The sequence below is a fragment of the Mauremys reevesii genome, linkage group 11 (genome assembly GCF_016161935.1).
Source record: "Mauremys reevesii isolate NIE-2019 linkage group 11, ASM1616193v1, whole genome shotgun sequence".
Taxonomy (NCBI): domain Eukaryota; kingdom Metazoa; phylum Chordata; order Testudines; family Geoemydidae; genus Mauremys; species Mauremys reevesii.
In genome coordinates this window covers 27,834,402-27,853,448 of record NC_052633.1, presented here as the reverse complement: position 1 = coordinate 27,853,448, position 19,047 = coordinate 27,834,402, and the positions used below count along the sequence as shown (strand labels likewise).

Genomic DNA, 19,047 nt, shown 5'->3' with positions numbered 1-19,047 from the left:
TGTTTGGGGCTACAGAAGCAAGTAGCTTAGAGCAGGGACTCTCAACCTTTTCAGGAGTCCGATTTGTCTTGCGTGCCTCTAAGTTTCACCTCCCTTAAAAACTACTTGCTTACAAAATCAGACATAAAAATACAAAAGTGTCACAGTGCACTATTACTGAAAAATTGCTTGGTTTCTCATTTTTACCATTTAGTTATAAAATAAATCAATTGGAATATAAATATTGTTCTTACATTTCACTGTATAGAATATAGAACAGTATAAACAAATCATTGTATGAAATTTTAGTTTGTACTGACTTTGCTAATGCTTTTTATGTAGCTTGTTGTAAAACTAGGCAAATATCTAGATGAACTGATGTACTCCCTAGAAGACCTCTGCATATCCCCAGGGGTACGTGTACCACTGGTTTAGAACCAGCAGCTTACAGTTACTCCCTGGGAAGAGGGAGTTGTGAGGTTGGCAAACCCAGAGGAGGGGGGAGAGATAGAAGGTAAGGAAAGGGCTCAGGGAAAGGTAGTAAAGCTGGAACACACCTTGGCTGCAGATTAAAGGGTCCCTGAGCTGAAACCTGGAGTAGAGGGTGGGCCTGGGTTCCCCTGCCAACCACTGAGGGGGTGGCATGGGGGCAGTGAATGGGAAGATGGCCAGAGACTGATAGTGAGGAAAGACTTTGATACCCCAGATTGAAGAAATATGTAGAGTGACCTGGCTGGAGGGCCAAGGCACAAAGATGGAGTTGCTGTGAGAGAGAGCGGCAATAGAGCATACAGCAAGAAGCGGAAGGGGGCGTTGGAACTGAAGAGAGCTGATTCCCAGACTGACCAGCAGGAGGTACCATCTGCGGTGAGTGGACCCCATGACGCTCACTTTTACTTCTTTTTCCAGGATTTCAAGCTCTCGGGCAGGACATATTGGAAATGTTATATAGTATCTTGGTGCAATGCTGTGGTACCATTTTATAATGTAAGATTAACTACAAGAGAATGATAATCATATCAAACCATTGTATTATACAGCATTACTAGATCTGAGGCTGACTGATTTTAGAGGAACTCTCAATGCAGTGTCAGAATATGTCCTGTCCAAAAAAGGCAGATTCATGCTGTTCCCCTTTTCTGCCAGTGGTTTAAATAGTATGAAGGTAGGTGGGCTCAGCAGAGAGAGCCATCAAGATGTGTTCTCTTTCAGTGAATAGACAAGAGTATTGAAGGCAGACAGTCCACAACCTTCTTTCTTGCCCTCACACCTATCTTGAGGTGGAAGCCACCACAAGGGAGTTGTGCTCAGGAAAAGACCACCAAATAGTGTTTAAATTCAGTAGGTACCCTCGTTTGTTCAACCAGAGGGGACAACAGAAAACAAGGAGCCTTTCCTGTAGCGAGCCCGGCACTGAAAGGAAGACTCTTAAAACACACACTTTGATAGAAGTGTTGTATATTTTCATTTTTAAGAAACTACCGCACTAATTCCAACTCCATCAAAAGAGTCAGGAAAGAGGATGATCCTTTTTTACCAACACCTAATGATGCTGATCTCAGGGCATGGAAGTCAGTCTTAAGGACTTTGGTTGGTTCCTTCAAGAATTTTTATTACTTAGGGCTTAAAAGTATGTACAGTACATTGTGTTACAGCTAATACTGATTGCCATGTGACCACTTTTACTAAGAAAGATCTTTCAATCTAAGTTATTCTTGGCAATAATTTCACAGCTACTAGGATACTAAAGAGAACATAATACCATAGGTAAAAGAATTAATATAAGATTTAATAAATATGTACTATATGCTATACACCTATTTTTCATATGCACCTATTTATAATATTTTTATATTATATCCAAAAACATTGGGCTAAACAAACATTATTAAGGTTGCAAAATCAAGCACTCAAAAGTTAGGAAAAGTCAGAATTCAGGTTGCCTGTGCAACCATAATTCAGTCCCTTTCTTCATATGCATTATGATAGTTTTTAATTATATGACCACAGGACCACTGCCTTATGCAGGTTTGGAGATTAAAAAGACTTTGTGTTGAAAATTTTTAACCAGCTATATTACCAACCTCATAAAGCCAAACATTCTTGGAACGACTTACTTCTGCTATCCTCTTATTCCATTAACTCAAGGCATACACATATTGAAGTTACACAGAAGCACTAGCTCAAGAAGACTGCAGCTTTATGAAAATGGAAATCAATAGAAAATATGTGACTAAATATTTTGACTCTTCAGAATCACCCATAGAAAGACTGACTCATAACAGGGAGCTATTGATAGAAGATCATAAATCTTATAACAAAAAACTTCTAATGACAAACTCGTCCATGGCTATGTCCTCCCATATATGATTAGACCTACCACATGGCGGGGGAGTCCTGCATTTCATTGAGCATAATGTGGTGAGTGGTACAGCCTGAAATAAACATATCCTATTACTCTGAATAAGGGTGGAGTATCATCTTATTGAGCAGAAATTTGATTACTCTTATACCACAAGATCAATTAATTGTTGCTTGATTTCATGACTTACACTTGGAAGAGAAAGCATCTGCTAGCATTTTTTGCCTATGAAAATTTAAAATACTTGACACAGTTTCCAACAAACTCCATGCAATTGAAACAGACCAGAGTAATCCCAGGAAGTTAGATCATGCTTTACAACCAGAATGCCAAGAAAAGTGCAATATTATGCAATAATATTATGCAATATTATTGAGTTATCTTCTTTGCCTAGTCTATTGCGTTAGGCAGTTTGGCTCTTCACCAGGCCCATATTGGCAGTAGTGCCACTTGACTCTGTGAAACAGTTTTGTACAGCAACAGCTCTGTAGATTTTAGCAAATGATCCAAATCTAGCTTTATGAACCAGGATGTTTCCTCAGCTTGTATCATCAGAGCTGTTTGGAGATAGGCTTATTTGGTACCTTTTGTAGAGGTTTGTGATTGGATGGATATAGAATCATAGAAGACTAGGGTTAGAAGAGACCTCAGGAGGTCATTTAGTCCAACCCCCTGCTCAAAGCAGGACCAACATCAATTAAATCATCCCAGCCAGGGCTTTGTCAGGCTGGGCCTTAAAAACCTCTAAGGATGGAGATTCCACCACTTTCCTAGGTAAGCATTCCAGTGCTTCACCACTCTCCTAGTAAAATAGCTTTTCCTAATATCCACCCTAGACCTCCCCCACTGCAACTTGAGACCATAGCTCCTTGTTCTGTCATCTGCCACCACCGAGAACAGCCTAGCTCGATCCTCTTTGGAACTCCCCCCTTCAGGTAGTTGAAGGCTGCTATCAAATCCTCACTCACTCTTCTCTTCTGCAAACTAAATAAGCCCAGTTCCCTCAGCCTCTCCTCATAAGTCATGTGCCCCAGCCCCCTAATCATTTTTGTTGCCCTCCGCTGGACTTGCTCCAGTTTGTCCACATCCTTTCTGTAGTGGGGAGCCCAAAACTGGACGCAGTACTCCAGATGTGGCCTCACCAGTGCTAAATACAGGGGAATAATCATTTCCCTCGATCTGCTGGCAATGCTCCTACTAATGCAGCCCAATATGCCATTAGCCTTCTTGGCAACAAGGGCACACTGTTGATTCAGATCCAGCTTCTCATCCACTGTAATCCCAAGGTCCTTTTCTGCAAAACTGCCACTTAGCCAGTTGGTCCCCAGCCTGTAGCAGTGTATGGGATTCTTCCCTCCTAAGTGCAGGACTCTGCACTGGTCCTTGTTGAACCCCATCAGATTTCTTTTAGCCCAATCCTCCAATTTATCCAGGTCACTCTGGATTCTATCCCTACCCTCCAGTGTATCTACCTGTTCCCCCAGCTTAGTGTCATCTGTGAACTTCCTGAGAGTCCAGTGCAATCCATCCCATCATTCAGATCATTAATGAAGATGTTGAACAAAACCGGCCCCAGACTGACCCCTGGGACACTCCGCTTGATACTGGCTGTCAACTAGACATGGAGCCATTGATCACTACCCGTTGAGCCCGACAATCTAGCCAGCTTTCTATCCACCTTCTAGTCCATTCATCCAGTCCATACTTTTTTAACTTGCTGGCAAGAATACTGTGGCAGACTATATCAAAAGCTTAAGTAAAGTCAAGATGTAGCATGTCCACCGCTTTCCCCATATCCACAGAGCTAGTTATCTCATCATAGAAGGCAATCAGGTTGGTCAGGCATGACTTGCCCTGGGTGAACCCATGTTGACTGTTCCTGATCACCTTCGTCTCCTTTAGGGCAGCATACCCCAGGACAGAATTTAGCTCTGTCTGCATATAGGAATCACTTCATCCACAAGCAAAATGCAGCCATTCTGGGATGGAATGTAGCAGCTGTTCAACAGTGCAAATCAATACTACCCAAAAGTTTAGGACAGGAAATGCATAAGAGATGGAGTGCTAGATTAAAATTTCCATTCAATTCTCTGGGGTGAGGTTTTATTTCACAACTTAATAATGTAGAGCAGTAACTCCAATATAGAAAAATAAGAAGCCTGCTTAATATATGAAAAATATTTTTTAAATGAAATATAATATAAAATAACTTGAATACAACAGACCAAAATTCAACCCTGGTATAACATTAAATTCAACCACTGAGTTCAACCATGTTCAGTAGAGTTACACTAAAGATGAACCTGGCTCATGGAATCATTCATTTACCATACAGGCTGATGAGTAAGCAATGATTTCATTAACAAAAAAATTACTGTCTGGATGAAAAAATGTAAGAATTATAGAATAAAATATCAGTGAATCACTTTTATTTCCAGATCACCTTTGCATGCATCAGATAAGGCAAATGCCATTTCAAACCAGCTTTACAGCTATTCCAAACACCAGAAATTAAGTAGGAAACTGCACCCCATTGCTAATTTGAAAATTGAACTATTGTGTACAGAGTAATAGAATCTTATTTCTGAATATGAATAAGTGAGGGATTCATTAGAAATGTGAGTGATTAAAACTCCTCCAGGCTTCATTTTAATATCTTTGTTGCTAAACAGTGCACGTTAAATGTTTCAGTAACAAAAAAGAAAAGAAACAAGGAAACTCTTTAACCTCAAAATTTGATTGCAAAAGAACACTGATTTGAATCCAGTTATTTTGTAATCACTCTGTTTACTGCACTGACAACCTCAGAATTAATGATGAATTAAAAATAGTGTTGCCAACAAGTGCCAATCTTTTTATGTGAAAAGAAAGAACTGTCATTTATTAAAATATTTCATTGTATTTACTTAAGAATTAGCTTTATGTAGGTCCAGCCCAAGGCCACAAGGCACAGGATTGTCCCCTTCTGTTTCCTTTGTTTTTTGCCCTTTTAATAGAAACATTAGCTACTGGAGCATAGGATTTGTCATACTGGATCAGAACACATGGACATAGAGTCTGGCATCCAGGCTCCAGACTGACCAATAGCTGATGCTACAGAAGCAGACGGAAACTTCTGTTAGTGCCAGCTATGAAATTCAATATTTTTACATGCATGTATCTGTGCAGAGGGAGGCCTGGGAGATTAAAAAATTCCTTCCTGACCCCCACAGCTGATCAGCTTATACTGTATCATGAAGCATTACGTTATTTTACCCTTATTTTAGCCTACAGAATGAAAAAATGTTGGTAATGCTTATAAAATTAATTAGCTTATATATTTTTAATCCATGCTTCACCATCTTCTTTGCTACTTACACCCATGCTGGGGGGCAATGTGTGTATGCATGCTATGTGCTGCCAAAAAAACCCCAACCCTGCAGTGTAGATGCACCCATAAAGTCATGTGCAGATTTTGCAACTTTTCTCCTTTAAATCATTAATAAATATTTTATATAATATTGGTCCCAATACCAACCTAAGGCTTATTTCATAAATAACTTCCAGATTCTTTGCTCTGAAGACCAGGTATTCATAATAGTGGTTTCTTATCATTAGGACCTGATCTTGCAAGGAGCATCACATAGACAGAGCCCCAATAACTCCAATGTACTCTACTGTTAATGCAAAATTGTACACAGCCTTGCATTACTTTATGTTGTTTCAGTGTTGCAGGGAGAATGGGAAGAGAAACAAAGCTATCACATGATGTGGTTCCTCATATGTCTTGGGGCTAATAACATTGCATAAAACACCTACCTTTTTGCAGTAATCTCTTTACCAAGCTATTAGCACAAAATTCAACATTGTTTAAGGATTTCCTTGAAACCCAGGAGTCAGAACTTCTCAATCCACCACTCCCAGGCGATGAAACAAGATTATTTTGAAGTGTTCTTCTGTGTGTCAGAAAACTTGTGGGTCTCATGGGGATATGGAAGGTAAGATTTACAATGTAGCTAAGTATATTTAGGAATCTCCATTCTCAAGTAAAAATACCCTCATATCAAATACAGATTTAGTTAGGGTTTGAACCACAGCCGATTCAAGTCAGAAGGTATCTTTCTATTGCCTGCCCTGGTCTCTGGATCAGGACCTAACTGAAAGCACAAAAGGTTTGGAATAGGGTTGAGTTTGAAACATAGATTCTAATCTGTTCTGATTTTTATCTGAGCAAGTTTGTCCATCCTTAATCTAAATATTACGTAAATAGAGATGTTGCCCTACAATCAAGCTCAGTATCTCTATCACATAATTAGCTATATTTTAATTCCTAATGATTCTCCTGGGGCTCTTCTTAATGTATAATTTTATTGCACCATTTACAGCTCCCACATTATCTTCCATCTCTTTAATGTGCAATATTCTGTATTGTCCTTGCTGCTGGATGTTCATTAATGATTTCATAAGGCAGAACACCGAAGTGATTTAAAGAAACTGAAAGCATCTTAACCAGAGCTCAGCCCTAACTCATTCCTGTTTTTCTGCTTCCCTGTAATGTTAAACAACAGTTGACACCTTGTGACAAAGACTGAAAAACAACCTACTGAGAAATGCTGCAGACTACATATCTCGTATTTATCTTCCTCTGTGTTTCTCTTTACTAGTATGAGTGATATTAATCTGGAAATGGATCTTGTTTCTTTAGAGTTTAACTGTGGATTCCTCACCTGAATCTGCAACAAACAAACCCCCCACTCCCGCGTATTCTGCAACAAAGATCCAAAATGCTACAGCTTTAAATAGTATTACTGCAGGGTCTGGGACAATTACTGTAGACTACAGCACTATGTTCTAAAACAAGGATCCATAGTTGCCCATATATTCTGTTGAAACCAGTGGGAGTTCTGCCTGCATGAGGCTTGCAGGATGGGGCTCTCTATGATCCTTATGGAAATCATACATTGAAACCAAAAAGTTCTTTTGGAGCTAAATCTTAATCACTTTGCTCTTGTAAGCAGTAGTCACCAAAGACACTTCAATGGGATTACTGGCATGAGTAAGGATAGCAGAATTTGGACTCTGATGATTATTAGCCATCAGCAGAGTAAATGGGACACTGATTTCCAGGGTCTCATTGAGCTCTTGTACTGCTAGCCTTGCAAATACCCTTAATTTACAAGAAGGCAGCAGCTTCCACTATGCTCAAAAATACCAAATGTGATTTCAAATTATAAATAAAACTGATTTCTCAATACATTCAGGGAAGTGCGTCTTAATTTTCACAATTCTGGTATGAGAAAAATAAGTGCAGTTGTTCATTAAAGTGTTTAGATTTTAACTGTGAACTAATCTACCAAAACTGCAGAGGGTCTGCTGCCAACTCCGAACTCAGCCAGCAAGTTTCTTATGAATCTGGCAGATGTTTCTCTCCTGTTCTAAATCAGCCATTGAAACTAATTTTGTCCACTCCCCTTCAGACCTTCCAAAGAACTAATGAACACAAACTGTGATTTAGATTCTCAGTTAGAGCATGATCCTGCAAACTCTGATTCATGTGAGTAGCCGTTACACAGCGCCAGTTTTAGGAGTGGGTGAGCAGGGCAGTAGCCCTGGGGTGCCATATTGCTGCACTTCTCTGTTTGTTTGTTTGTTGCACTTCTCTGATCAGGTGGCCATTTTTGCTCTGCTGATTGGTCAGCCTTCCCCCCACTCCCGGTTGCTCACAGGGTGGGAGGGAGCGTGAAAAACTTTTTCTGCCTTGGCTGGCAAAACAGCAAAGACAGCTGCTGTCCTTGTTTATGCATATAAACCCCCTGAAGTCAATGGGACTACTCACATGAGTAAGAGTTCTCCAAATCTGGCCCATAGTTAACACCAAGAAAAATCTCATAGGAAAATGGAATACTGATAAACTGAAGTTCAAGATGTCTGAAAGATTAATTGTTAGATTTGAATTGCTTTATAATAAGATGATGTACTTTATGTCAATTGATCTCTGAAGCTGAATAACCCAGACCAATTTAATTTCCAAGGGTTTTTTCTGAATACAGATAATCAAGATTTGCAAAAATGCCTACTAATTTGGGGTACCTCATTTTTGGGTGTCCAACTTGAGACCCCTCTAAAGGGGACTGATTTTTCAGAAACAACTGAGCATCCACCCACCGAGAATCAAGCCACTTTAAGGGGTATCAACTTGGACACCAAAAAATGAGGCACCCAAAATTACTAATTACTTCTGAAAATCTTGCCCTACCTAGGCCTTACCTTTTAATTCCAGTTTCAGAAATGGATTATCATTACTCCAGTGTCAAGCTATCGTACACGTATGTAGTGTCTCTCTTTCAGTTTCATGTTCATTTGCCTAGCAATCCTTACCTCTTATACATCATGATTAGACCCCTCTGAAGTTTTGTATATTTGAATGTAGATATGCACTTGCCTGTGTGAAAGCTGCCACTCCATATTTCCCTGCTTTCTATAAATCACAATGACGAGTTCCTAATGACAAAACAACCTCTCAGAGAAGTGTTAAATCATTCAAATCATTGAAGATTAGACCTGAGGAGTCCAACCCCCTGCTCAAAGCAGGGCCAATCCCCAGACACATTTTTACCCCAGTTCCCTAAATGGCCCCCTCAAGGCTTGAACTCACAACCTGGGGTTTATTGATTACCCATTGAGGCTAATGCTCAACCCACTGAGCTATCCCTCCAATTACCATTATTGTGGTAATTGGATTGGGTGGTAGATAAGACATAAAATCAAGCTCCTTTTCAGTTGTAGTCAATAAAGTTTCCATGACTCTTTGTACAAGTGTAGGATTGTTAACCCTGGTGTTCTGACCAAATACCAACTCAGGAGATTACATTCTGCCTTCCTAAATTCCCCTTAGTATGTTATCTTTTTTCCATACACAAAGAGCAACCATACATAAATACACTTTTTATATTGCCTTTTCTTTTGTAGTAAAAGAACAAAAGTAAGACCTCCAAGAGAGAATACACAGTGTGTGAGTTTCTTGTCTAACAGACTACATCTACACACACTAAATGACTGCAGCAAGGCAGGTATTTCACTCCATTTAAAGTTAAACTACACAAGACAAGTCAATAGGTACAGGTTACATTCAGCAGAAATTGGATATAGCATTCTTCTTCACTTCTTATCCTAAACTATTTTTAATATTGCTGGGTATTGTTAAATAGCTGTTGCACTCCACTCCAGAAGTGGATGCATTTTGGTAGTGGATGATTCACATATAGCTATATGTTTATGGACTATTGTGATACTTTGGAGATCGATGAATTGAGTTGCAATAAAAGTCCACTTATTAATTATCATCACCACTTGAAGTTTGAAAGGATCATGAAGCCCTCTGTTTAAGATATTGTTTTCTAAAATCATACTCTTCTATGCAATTCATGCAGTAATTGTTCACTAATAGCTGCGTCAACAATAGCCATGGGTTTTGGGTTTTTTTTGTTCTTTCTTTTTGTTTGAAACACAAGACATACCATGAGGTATTTGTTTGTTAGACATGGTTATTTTGCCCATTAATCCTATTGTATGCTCTTCAGTTTCTTCAAGCAGGAGCATGACACATTTTTTACTGTAATTCTGTTCACCAGTAAACCCCTGAGTCAGTGACTATGCTCTTTTGCGGTTTGGGTGTGTTTGTTTTTGTCTGGGACAAATAGCTAGAGAATCTTCAGAGGCTGATGCTGATATTTGGAACGTCACTGGACATTTCAGATAGTGAGCCTGAAGTTCACTGAAGTTCAGGGTCAGTATTCAGAGGGATAGCTGTGTTAGTCTGTATCAGTAATAATAACAAGGAGTCCTTGTAGCACCTTAGAGACAAACAAATGTATTTGGGCATAAGCTTTCATGGGATATAACCCACTTCATCAGATGCATGGAGTGGAAAATACAATAAACAAGTATAAATATGCAGCACATGAAAAGATAGGAGTTGCTTTACCAAGTGTGGGGTGGTGTCAGTGCTAACCAGGCCAATTCAATTAGGGTGAATGTAGCCCATTTCCAACAGTTGACAAGAAAGAGTAAATAGCAACAGAGGGAAAATTACTTTTTGTAGTGCTAACGAGGCCAATTCAATCAAAGTGGATGTGGCCCATTCCCAGCAGCTGACAAAAAGGTCTGACTATCAACAGAGGGAAAATTATTTTTTGTAGTGACCCAGCCACTCCCAGTCTTTATTCAAGCCTAATTTGATGGTGTCAGGTTTGCAAATTAATTCCAAAGTTCTGCAGTTTCTTGTTGAAGTCTGTTTTTGAAATTTTTTTGTTGAAGAATGGTGACTTTTAAATCTGTTATTGAGTGTCCAGGGAGATTGAAGTGCTCTCCTATTGGTTTTTGAGTGTTACAATTCTTGATGTCTGATTTGTGTCCATTTATTCTTTTGCATAGAGACTGTCCAATTTGGCCAATGTACATGGCAGAGGGGCATTGCTGGCACATGATGGCATATATCACGTTGGTAGATGTGCAGGTGAACGAGCCCCTGATGGTGTGGCTGATGTGGTTGGGTCCTATGGGGGTGTCCCTTGAATAGATATGCAGACAGAGTTGGCAATGGGGTTTGTTGCAGGGGTTGGTTCCTGGGTTAGTGTTTCTGTTGAGTGGTGTGTAGTTGCTGGTGAGTATTTGTTTCAGGTTGGGGGGCTGTCTGTAAGCGAGGACTGGCCTGTCTTCCAAGGTCTGTGAGAGTGAGGGATCATCCTTCAGGATAGCTTGTAGATCCTTGATGATGCACTGGAGAGGTTTTAGTTGGGGGCTCTAGGTGATGGCTAGTGGCATTCTGTTACTTTCTTTGTTGGGCCTGTCCTGTAGTAGGGTAGGGATCCTAAGGGACAAGAGCTGAGGAATCATTGTTCTAGGTCAGCCATAATGTTGGCATACTGTGGGGCCATGCGGATACCCATAGCAGTGCCGCTGACTTGAAGGTATAAATCATCCCCAAATCTGAAATAGTTGTGGGTGAGGACAAAGGGTATGTCTACACTACGGGATAATTCTGATTTTACAGAAACCGGTATTTGGAAACAGATTGTATAAAGTCGAGTGCACGCGGCCACACTAAGGACACTAATTCGGCAGTGTGCATCTATGTACCAAGGCTAGTGTCAATTTCTGGAGTGTTGCACTGTGGGTAACTATCCCATAGTTCCCGTAGTCTCCCTCGCCCATTGGAATTCTGGGTTGAGGTCACAATGCATGATGGGGCAAAACAGTGTCGCGGGTGATTCTGGGTAAATGTCATCAGTCAATCCTCCCTCTGTGAAAGCAATGGCAGACAATCATTTTGTGCCCTTTTCCCTGGATTGCCCTGGCAGACTCCATAGCACAGCAACCATCGAGCCCGTTCAGCCTTTTTCTACTGTCACTGTATGTCTACTGGATGCTGCTGACAGACGCGGTACGGCAGTGCTACACAGCAGTATCACCTTGCCTTTGCAAGTTAGCAGAGATGGTTACCAGTCATATTGTACTGTCTGCTGTTGTCATGGGTGCTCCTGGCTGGCCTCGGTGAGGTTGGCTGGGGGCGCATGGACAAAAATGGGAATGACTCCCCAGGTCACTCCCTTCTTTAAGTTTTGTCTAAAGGTAGAGTCAGTCCTGCCTAGAATATCAGGCAAGTCTACTAAAGAACCAGAGAGGCAAACAGCTGCTCCGGGTCAGAGCCCCAGACATCCCGCAGAAATGATGAGCTGCATGCCATTCTAGGGGGTGCCCCTGCAACAACCCCACCCATTGCTTCCCTCCTCCCATACCCCTCCTGGGCTACCGTGGCAGTTATCCCCCCATTTGTGTGATGAAATAATAAAGAATGCATGAATAAGAAACAACACTGACTTTGTTGCATCTGCAAGCAGAGATAAAATGGGGAGGAGGCAGCCTCCAGCTGCTATGATATTCCAGGCAGGACTGAATCTCCAGGAGACAAAGCTTAAAGAAGGGAATGACCGGGAGTCATTCCCATTTTTGCCCAGGCGCCCCCGGCTGACGTCACTGAGGCCAGCCAGGAGCACTCATGGGACAACAATGACAGATATCAGTCATACTGTACCATCTGCCGTCCGTCAGGCAAGGGAAGGGAAGGGGATGCTGCTGTGTAGCGCTGCAGCACCATGTCTGCCAGCAGCATCCAGTAGACATACGGTGACATTGAAAAAAGGCGAGAAACAATTTTTTCCCCTTTTCTTTCACACGGGGGGGGGGGGCTGATGACATATACCCTGAACCACCCGTGACAATGTTTTTGACCCTTTAGGCATTGGGAGCTCAGCCAAGAATGCAAATGGTTTTCGGAGAGTGCGGGAACTGTGGGACAGCTAGAGTCCTCAGTCCCCCCTCCCTCCCTCCGTGAGTGTCCATTTGATTCTTTGGCTTTCCGTTACGCTTGTCTCAGCTCCTTAAGTTTCACGCAGCACTGTGTTGAGTCCCTGTTGTGGCCTCTGTCTATCATAGCCTTGGAGATTTTTTCAAATGCTTTGGCATTTTGTCTTTTGGAACGGAGTTCTGATAGAACAGATTCATCTCCCCATACAGAGATCAGCTTCAGTATCTCCTGTACGGTCCATGCTGGAGCTCTTTTTGGATTCTGGGATTGCATGGTCACCTGTGCTGATCGGTGCTCCACGCTGGGCAAACAGGAAATGAAATTCAAAAGTTTGCGGGGATTTTCCTGTCTACCTGGCCAGTGCATCCAAGTTCAGATTGCTGTCCAGAGCAGTCACAATGACGCACTGTGGGATAGAGCCCGGAGGCCAATACTGTCGAATTGCGGCCACACTAACCCTAATCCGAAATGGCAATACCGATTTCAGCGCTACTCCCCTCGTTGGGGAGGAGTACAGATATCGGTATTAAGAGCCCTTTATATCAATATAAAGGGCTTTGTTGTGTGGACGGGTGCAGGGTTAATGCGATTTAACTCTGCTAAATTCAATATAAACTCGTAGTGTAGACCAGGCCAAAGTCACAAAGCTCAGCCACCAGGTTTGCAGTGACATTATCGGGGATACCGTTCCTGATGGCCTGTAGTCCATCTTTGTGTGGAATGTTGGTGTAGAGAGCTTCTACATCCATAGTGGCTAGGATGGTGTTTTCTAGATGATCACCAATGGATTGTAGTTTCCTCAGGAACTCAGTGGTGTTATGTCAACTTCACCTTACCTTTCACTTGCCTTCATATCACTTCCAGGAATTGTTTAAAATGTATGGTTGCCACCTGGCTGGCAACTATCAACAAGGGTTATTTGTCCTGTGTTACAACCCACAGCACCCAAAGTTTGAGCAGGGAATATAGTATTCTTGAAGGGGAAGCAGCATTGTCTTGTGGACTGATCATGAGATTGGGAGTTAGGAACTGCCAATATCCAATCCTGGCTCTGGCATTGACAATATGCCCTTGTGCCAATCAGTTAACTGCTCTGTGCCTGTGTTTAAGCATCTATAAAATGGGGACAGTACTAATTTACATGCCTCTCAGGCATGTTCTGAGAGTTAATTAGTAGCTCTGAAGATATAATGTGCTATACATATTATTAATATTAGTGGTGAACTTCCTCCAAAAAGAACCTTTTTTACAGAGCATAACTGAAGCCTCGAGGGAAGTATTGGGTGGAAACTGTGGCTTCCTTTCTGGCATGTTTTGGGGTTACAGAATTGCAGCAATACTAAATTAGTGATAATAAGAAGGGCCAAGTTACCTGGATAAAACTGAAGCAACAGTTATTCTTGAGAAAAACCCTCACCTGTGCATCTGGGCTGCTTGTAACAATCATGAAACAAGTTCCAAAGGCAGATTCCAAACCACACTTGCACTCTCCACTCTGAAAAAAAGTACACACCCACCTCCTCCTTTATCAGCAACTGGAAAACAGTAGCAGACATGGTGAACTAAACAAACAAAAAACACTTTAGCTTGTTAAAGGAACCAATGGGATTTCAAAGTTAAAAAGCATTTGACATATTTTGACATTTTGGTAAATACATGAGCATTTAAAACACAAAATATTTTTGCTTATCCTTCTTGTTTGCTATTACAGGGACATTTATTTCTGTTTTTCATGTGAAGTATATTAGAGTGGCAGGATTTTTATGGTATGGTAATTCAGTTATAAATTTAACTGAGATAGTTTTGTGATAAAGATAATACCATTACGGATTCCTTTTTGTTGGAAGTGTAAGGAGGCTCTAGGACTATACATACAATGTGACCTACACTAGAAAATCCTGCCACATTTGACAAATAAAAACCTCTCCCAGCTTCCCCAATAAGTGTTGAAAGTAACTGCCATTTACATCACTGGTTGTCAAAATGGAATAACTCCAATAATTTCAATGATGTTACTCCAAACTTACACCAGTGTAAATAAAAGCAAAATTTCATCCAGTAATGACCAAGCACGTAGGACTAAGCTACGGACTGGGACCTTCTGGTGGTAAAACATAGAACAGCTGTTGTAGAAAATTGCGAAATTCATGATGGAATTTGCTGAGAGGATACAGAGGTGGGGAAACACAGCTGCCAAATATGGCAAGCACTTTTAATACAAACACAGCCTTCTTTTGAGAGACCTTGGTGCACTTTTGAAATGGAATAATGCTAGAGATTTCTGCTCACCAGTTTGTTTTCCATATCTGTTCTCTGGGCTGGTACAGCCGAGAGCAAATTCCATCACGTGTTTCTCAACTCCCTTTAATAGTTGTTCTATGTTTTACCAGCAGGTCACAGTCTGTAGCTTAGTTCTACATGCTGGGTCTGTACTTGGATAAATTGTCCTTTCATTGGCACTGATGTAAATTGGGAGAGTAACACCACTGAAATCATTGGCATTATTTCATTTTTACAGCACCGTGAACAGAATGTGGCATAGACAGATTGATTCTTCTCCTACTTAGCACAGCTTTACGCCCGTGTAACTTTAATGGTGTTAATTCCACTGGTGAATGGGAGAATCAGGCCACTGCTGCTAAATATCTCTACCAACCAAGTTATATGGATATATTAGTACTCTTTAAACAAAAACAAGTGTGGCCTTATTAAGCTCATAATATGTACAAGGTGAGATTTTAAGCATATAGGAGCCTAACTGTAGGCACCTTTATGTTATTTAGGCACCTAAATAAGTGGCCTGACTTTCAAAGGTGCTGAGCACCCAAGGGCTCTCATTAAAGTAATGAATATATATGTACAAATGGTTTGCTGTTCTAATTTTAAATGTTGCAAAGTGATGAGGCCTCTATCACTCACATAGCAGATGGAATAATCTTCTAAAGGACCTCACTGTCAAGAGTCATAGAATCGTAGGACTGGAAGGGACCATGGATGGAGGAGTCCCAGCCCACCTGCCCTAGCCACCCCAAGCCGCCAGTTGGTCCACTCCAGCCACAGCAGCCAGCGCCAGCCCCAGCACCAGGCCTGTCCAAGATGCTGGCCCCAGCGCCAAGCTGGCCCAAACCGCTGGGTCAACCCGCAGGCCAGCTGTAGCACCTCCCCAGGCCGCCTTGAGCTCCCCAGGCAACTGGCTGGAGCTGAGCCCCTGCTGGCTTCCACCCCCAGAGCCCTCCCATTATCTTTCTGGGTACAAAAGTTAAGATGACTGGTCTGTAATTCCCCGGATTGTCCTTATTTGCCTATTTGTAGATTAGCACTATCTTCACCCTTTTCCAGTCTCCCTTCTATTCAGATTAATTTTTCTTTTTCCTAATTTCACCCTTTCTGTTTCAGAGATCTTAGCTGTTATGCTAAATAACTCTGTACTAAAATACAGGATAGGAATTATATGCTAAAGAATTTCTCTTCCTTCTGTGTGTTGTGTCTTTGCTCTTTACACAACATTAAAAATATGTGGAAAGTATGTGACACAATTAGATTCCAAATAACCATGTTTGCTATCTATATAAAAGAAAGAAAACACAGCTACCTCTATACACTGCTGCTGTGTTGGGTTCTAGTGGCTTCTGCCATAGAAGACGTAGAGGGTCATTAGAGGGCTCCCAAATTATTTAAAGGGATACTACCCAAATCATATACAATGCTTATAGCCTTCCATTATTTCTACTAGTATGTTCCTCCTTAGCTGTCACCATAAGTGCTGAATCGTGGGTGCTCCGGGGCTGGAGCACCCACGGGGAAAAATTAGCGGGTGCTCCGCACCCACCGGCAGCCAAGCTCCCCTCTCCTCACCTCCTTCTCCCCGCCACAGCACACCATGTCCCTGCTCCTCCCCCTCCCTCCTAGTGCTTCCCTCCCTCCTCCCCCACTGCCTAACAGCTCTTTGGTGGCACTTAGGACTTTCCAGGAGGGAGGGGCAGGTGCAGGCACCCAGCACACTCAGGGGAGGAGGCGGAGAAGAGGCAGGACAGGGCTGGGGACTTGGGGGAAGGGGGTGGAATGGGGGTGGGAAGGGGGAGGTATTGGGGTGGGAAAAGGCAGGGTGAGGCGGGAACTTTGGGGAAGGGGTAGGATGGGGGAGGGGGCGCGAAGAGGTGAGGCAAGGGCAGGGCTGGGGGTGGGTGTTGAGCACCACTGGGCAGAGGGGAAGTCGCCACCTATGGCTGTCACTCTAAATCAGTGTAGTTGGCTCCAAAAGTTGTAGTAAAATTTGGCAAAGTGTGGTTAGAACTTCAAGCCATACTGACAATGTGTCACAAGAGGGCAGCAGTGGAAATCAGTGAAGGCTTTCTGAATAGGTTTCAAACGAGAAGATAATGCTAGTAGTGAATAGAGAAAAATGTAATGAGTTTTGCCATTTTGCTGGCTTGGTGATGGCAAAAAAATACCAGATTTTTTTATCTTGTGCAGGCTCAACTCTCAGTGCACACTCTGTGCGGTCTCTTGTACTCAGCATCTTACTTGCTGTAGAACCCCTTGCTGTCCTCCCTCAAGTGCTTACTCTGAATATTTTCTTTACTGCTGCCGGAACCATCACCACTGGTCATAGGACTTGATTATTTACAGGGCACTGACAGCCATAATACTGAACTAATATTTCTTATGTATCAAAAAAATGTTGGAGAAGATCCATGAGCTAAGTGAGGGAGGAGATAAGAATGTGGGGAAAAACAAGCAGACTCTTCAGTGCTGACTTGACATTTAGAAAGATTGGGAGTGAAAACTAAACGTAGATAAAGCATAGGTTGGGCAACAGCTTATTTTGCTGTTCCTGTTCCGTGAAGGGAACTTGTTCAGGCTCACTAGTTTCCTAATGATGGTCATAAATTAATAGAGCAAAAATAAGTCTCATCCATTAAAGTAAGTGTGGACTAGTGAATGGGGCCTGGGCAGGGAGCCAGAAGATTTGGGTTCTAGTCTCAGCTGGGCCATGAATGCCTGTGGGATCATAGCCAAGTCACTTGACCACTCTGTAGCTCAGTTTCCCCTTATTTAAAATGCAGATAATATTATTTATCTGCGACCCAGGGAGTCACTCAATACCAACTGGCAGAGGACACATCATACTGTAACTCACTTCAGGCCTGACACTCATTGTCCCAATACACTGTTGCCATCATCTGTATCTAAAAGGTGCTATGTAAGGTATCATATGCTAGCCACTGGTCAGTAATATTATTGTATGCTGTATGTAAAGATGATGTATAAACAGATTTAGATGTGTTGCTGGAAATATGTTCTCAAAAGGTGTTTTGGAAGCAATTCACAACCCCAGGAAGCCTTCCTGGCTTTTGAAACAGAGACAATAGATGTTGGGAAATATAAGCAGAAGCAGAAAGCCATTTGGCATGCGTCACTAGGGGATAAAGAGGAAGCTGCACCCTTTGAGTCCATGAAAAATGGATCCTCTTGGCCCCAAAACCAAGAGTAGCTGGAACTGACTGTGGGTGAGAAAATTGCTTAGATCAGTGGTTCCCAAACTTGTTCCGCCGCTTGTGCAGGGAAAGCCCCTGGTGGGCCGGCCCGGTTTGTTTACCTGCTGCATCCGCAGGTTCGGACGAGAAATTAATGTTCTGCGCAGAATTTCCTTTCCCCCTCAACAGAAATGGGCTGCTGAGCTACTGACCCCCACTAGATTTGGCAGAGCCCAGCTCCAACATAAAAGACACTGCGAAGAGAATGGGGACAGAGCTGGAGGGTTCTCCGCAGCTGCAACCCCTGGCATGCCCTGAAGGAAGGAGGTGGCATGCAGGAAACTCCACACAAGCCCAGAACCCAGCATCAGGTTGTTTCTCCCTCTGGATCCCTGGGTTCTAGCAGGTAGGGGGTGTGGGTGTTGGGCTGTGGGGGACCCAGCAGCTGGGCTCTGGGAGGTAAGGGTGTCTGGGCTGGGGGGCACCTTGCGGTTGGGCTCTAGGGGAGGGGGTGTGGGTGTCTGGCCCTGCAGTTGGGCTCGGGGGGGGGGGGGAGGGCAGAGAAACAGGAACTGTTTCATAGGGGTTTCTGTAACTCTCTACCTTTGGGGGAATTTTTTGTGTGTCTGTATTGTTATAGATATAGTTGCTGACAGGTATTTTGAAATAAATTACCAAAGGAATTAGAACTGTCTTGAATATATAGTGTAATTTTGACAAATAAAATAAGCAGAATTTTGCAGAATTGTTATTTTTTGGCCCAGAATTCCCCCAGGAGTAGTGCTGTGTATTAAACTGAAGTGTTCAGCTCAACTAATGGGCTGGTGTGTGCTCTGTCTCTTTGGCAGCAGAAAACTTGATAACTTCTGTGAGTGTCCAGTGAG

At 42.4% G+C, this 19,047-nt stretch overlaps 1 protein-coding gene across 2 annotated transcripts in view; it reads left to right on the top strand.

Annotated features, from left to right (window-relative positions):
- Positions 1 to 19,047, top strand: part of ASNSD1 (asparagine synthetase domain containing 1) — an 84,164-nt gene that overhangs the window by 27,344 nt on the left and 37,773 nt on the right. The window contains exon 1 of one of the 2 annotated variants that reach the window (XM_039494352.1): positions 5,814 to 6,318. The exons of the other annotated variant lie outside the window; for it this stretch is intronic. The gene's annotated coding sequence lies outside the window, so the exon portion shown is untranslated. Of the gene's footprint in view, positions 1 to 5,813; positions 6,319 to 19,047 lie in introns of those variants that run through there. 2 annotated transcript variants of the gene reach the window in all.